This window comes from Arachis ipaensis, chromosome B5 (genome assembly GCF_059453495.1).
Source record: "Arachis ipaensis isolate K30076 ecotype BB chromosome B5, ASM5945349v1, whole genome shotgun sequence".
Taxonomy (NCBI): Eukaryota; Viridiplantae; Streptophyta; class Magnoliopsida; order Fabales; family Fabaceae; genus Arachis; species Arachis ipaensis.
The window spans coordinates 109,879,687-109,884,147 of NC_142440.1; the positions used below are offsets into that span (position 1 = coordinate 109,879,687).

Consider the following 4,461-nt stretch of genomic DNA (forward strand, 5'->3'; position numbering starts at 1 on the left):
GCCACGTGGGCGACGCAGTCTCGTGGGCATATTTGTGCCTAATGCACGCCTCCAGCCACGCTTTCGCGTGACTTTCTGTTTACTTTCTTTTCTTCACAACGCACTGGTGACGCAGACGCGTCAGCGATACTGCCGCGTCGCGTGCGTGTTTTTTTTTTTAATAATGCAGTATGCAGAATGCAATGCTAATATGAATGTTATGCAAAACTCCAGGTTCAATGCAATAAAATAAAATAAAACTCGAAAACAAATAAAACTAAATAAAAATGAAAAAGGAACGATCATACCATGGTGGGTTGTCTCCCACCTAGCACTTTTGGTTATTGTCCTTAAGTTGGACATTTGGAGAGTCCTTTGTTATGGTGGCTTGTGCTTGAACTCATCCAGGAATCTCCACCAATGTTTGTGATTCCAATGGCCTCCGGGATCCCAAATCTTGTTTCTACACCCGTCTTCAAGTTGATTATCATGATTCCATCTGGGTGGTTCAGCCTTATAATTCTCACTGAAGCGTCCAAACAACTTCCCAGACCCATTCAATTGAGCTCTACACCAACCTTTGCGTTTAAACTTAAAGCTTCCAACCATAATAAACCTTGCAGGACAATTCTTACCACTGACCATCTTCCTCTTACTCTTAATGCCACAAAGAGCTCTAAGTTGACCATCCGTCTCCAGTAGCACATATTCAAGTGGGAGGGTAAAGGTCAAGGGTAGGAATTTCACCCACTTAAACATTGTGTTGGACAGTAATAGCCTTGGGGGAGGTGTCTCTAATGAACTTGCAAGCTCCACTTCCTTGTGCTTTTCTTTGACATCTTCCACCTCTTTGCAAGCTTCTTCAATTTCAACCTCTTCCTCTTGGTAGCTTTTTTCTAATTCCATCTCTTATTCATTGCTCATCAAGGGCAGGGGAGGTTGTGCCTCTTTTTCTTGAATCTCCATCTCTTGATCAACCTCTTCTAAGTCTTTAACCATGACATGCCTTGGAGGTTGTACACCCTCCTCAACATCAAATGCAACTGTCTTGGAAGGAGGCTCTATGTCTTGACTTTCCCATGGAGGTTCAGCATCTCCCAAGTCTTCAACCACTTTTTCTTCTTCAATAATTACTGCTTTGTCCATTAGTTTTAATATAAAATCGTACTCATCCTTGATGATTTTCTTTCCATGACAACTCCTTTCAACTATTCTTTCATCTTCAAGGGTCTTTACTACCTTCACCTTTAAGGCCTCCTCTAGCTCCTTATGAAGTATGGATTCGCGAAGATGATCACTTCTCTCTTGTTCCATGTCAATAGCATCATTGGGATCATGTTGCTCCCAGATTGATGGATGTGGGTGCTCTTCCATGAATGGTGGTGATGGGATGGAGAGATCATTCTGTGGTTAAAAAGGAAGTGCACTAGAGCTTGAAGGTTGATTGTTGAAGGTATTTGGTGGTCCGATTTAGGCAACGAGAGCTTGTATAGTAGAGTTTAGATCAGTAAGTGCTTTCTCCATGGAGGTTTGGGGTGGATAGGAGGGTTCATTTGGCTCATAAAGTGGTTGGCATGGTGGATACGAGTTAGGGTCATATGGAGGTGAATGGTGAAAAGGGGCTTGTGAGTATGGTGGTCCAAAGTCATGTTGAGGAGAGGGTTTATAGGCATATGGTAGTGGTTGTTGATAGTCCATTGGAGGTGGTTGTTGCTATGAGGGTTGATCAAATCCTTGTGGCTCCTCCCATCTTTGATTGTTCCAACCCTGATGCCTGTTCTCATTGTGATTTCCTCTTCCTGCAACATAATTGTACCCAGACTCATAGCCAGAGGGGTGAGAGTTCATAGTAGCAAATAAAAATTAAAAACGAAAATAAAAACAATTTTAAATTAAAAGGTTATTGAAATTTAAATTTTGAATTTGAAAATTAAATTTTGAATTTTAAATTTTGAAATTTTAATTTTGAGATTTGAAATTTGAAATTTGAATTTTAAATTTTGGATTTTGAATTTTGAAAAAGTCAACAATATAAGATAAAGATTTGAAAAAGGTTTAAATTTTGAAAATATTTGATTTTTAAAATTTAAATTTAAATTTTGAAATTTGAATTTTGAATTTTGGAATTTAATTAAAATTTGAAATTTGAATTTGCAATAAGATAAGATAAGATTTTGAAAAAGATATGATTTTTGAAAAAGGTTTGAATTTTGAAATTTAAAAATTAAGATAAGATAAGATAAAAAAAATTTTAAAAAAAAATCTGAATTTTTTTAAATGCAAATTTCGAAAATTCAATTAAAATAAATAGAAAATTTTTTTTTTTTGAATTTAATGATGAAAGAGAAAAATAATAAAATGTCACCAAACTCAGAATTTTTAGATCAAAGCAAAGAAAACAACTAAGAACAACTTGAAGGTCAAGATGAACAACTAAGAACAACTTGAACGTCAAGACGAACACGAAGAACAAATTTTTGAAATAATTTTTAATAACTAAATAAAAACCAATAACCTCTAAATTTACGAAAAAGAAAAAATAAAAACAAAAATAAAAACAAATAAACAAGCAAAAGAAAATATTTACATTAACCAATAATAAGGCACACGTTTGCAATTCCCCGGCAATGGCGCCATTTTGATGAAAGAACTTTTGCATGGTCTAGAAATTCACAGATAAATCATCGTTGTAAGTATAGTTTCTAAACCAACACGAGTCCTTTCATACAAAAGTTTTGGTTGTCACAAGTAACAAATCCCTTTAAAATTGATAACCGAAGTATTTAAACCTCGGGTCGTCTTCTCAAGGAATTGCAGGGAGGTGTTCTTATTATTGGTTATGAAAAAGTGTGTTTTGGGGTTTTGGATTAAGATAAAAAGCAAGAATAGCAATGGCAGAGGAAAAAAAATAATAACAATAAAAAGCCTTGATTAGGAGAGATTAATCGGAACTTCTATCCTTGTTGGATTTTTCTCAAGATCAATTGATAATTGAAGGTTACTTCTACTTAGTTATCCTTTACCAAGTAAAGTAAAAGAAAGTCAAGTAAGTTGGAAGTCTACTTCTATTCACAAGTTCTAATCCTCTCCCTTGGGAAGGATTAGCATTAGTGACTAGAGAGCCAGCTAACAATAAACCCAATTACAATTTAACTCTTGAGTAATTCAACTCAAGGGTCTCCAAATATCAATCAACTCCAAAATCAAGTTAGGATCTAACTTAGAACATCAATTAATAACAAACAATAGAAGAAGTGATAAATTTGAAATACCTCAATTGCATTAATAAAAGAAAATTAATCTAAACATAAAGAGTTCATAAACTAAATTGATAAAATAAATAAAAAGAACATTAAACCTAGAAATTGAGAAGAAATAATCCTAAATCCTTTAAGAGGAATCCTAATCTTAAATCCTAAGAGACAAGAGAGAGCCTCTCTCTCTAAAAACTACATCTAAAACCTAAAATTGTGTATTATGAGCTTATGATGATGAATGGATGTATTCCTCCACTTTATAGCCTCTAATCTGTGTTTTCTGGGCCAAAACTTGGGTCAAAAACAGCCCAGAAATCGCCCCCAGTGTATTCTGGTACGTACAGGTCGCGGGAAAGTGACGTGGAAGCGTCGTCCACGCGTTTGCGTGGATTGCGTTTCTGCCAGGTCACACGTCCGCGTGACCCACGTGTTCGCGTCGCCTGGCTTCGGGGCAGCTATGGCAAATTATATATCAAATCGAAGCCCCAGACGTTAGATTTCCAACGCAACTAGAACCATCTCATTTGGACATCTGTAGCTAAAGTTATAGCCATTTGAGTGCGAAGAGGTCAGGCTGGACAACTTAGCAATTTCTCCAACTTCTTGTATTCCTTCCACTTTTGCATGCTTCCTTTCCATCCTCTGAGCCATTCCTGCCCTGTAATCTCTGAAATCACTTAACACACATATCAAGGCATCTAATGGTAATAAGAGAGGATTTAAACATAGGGAACTTAAGGCCAAAGAAGCATGTTTTCAATCAAAGCACATAATTAGGAAGGCAAATGTAAAACCATGCAAATAGTATGAATAAGTAGGTAAAGAGTTGATAAAAATCACTCAATTGAGCACAAGATAAACCATGAAATAGTGGTTTATCAGTCTTCTCAACACACTAAGCAACTGCTCCTCTTGTTGGGAAGTGAGTTCCCTTGCAATAATAACTGGGAGCTTCTGATTATCCTCAAGGTAAGCATACTTGAGGTGGGGTGGAAGGGGCTTTAACTCTATTTTCAGCTCATGGCTAGGCACTTGATCATCTGGAGCCATTGGTGGTAGCAAGGTATCTTCAGTAAGCTCAGAGGGTTTTCCCACACTTGCACCTTGCTCCGTGTGCATCTTTTCTACTTCTTCTTGGTGAACTGCAGCCACTGTCTCTTCAATAATGTCGCACTGGAAGATGGAGTGATCTTCCAGAGGGTGCTTCATAGCTTCATCCAGGTTG

The 4,461-nt window shown here is 36.8% G+C and overlaps 1 pseudogene; it reads right to left on the bottom strand.

Moving 5' to 3' along the window:
• Window positions 1–357: 357 nt before the first annotated feature.
• LOC148565347 (uncharacterized) lies at window positions 358–1,827 on the bottom strand (annotated as a pseudogene).
• Window positions 1,828–4,461: the final 2,634 nt, after the last annotated feature.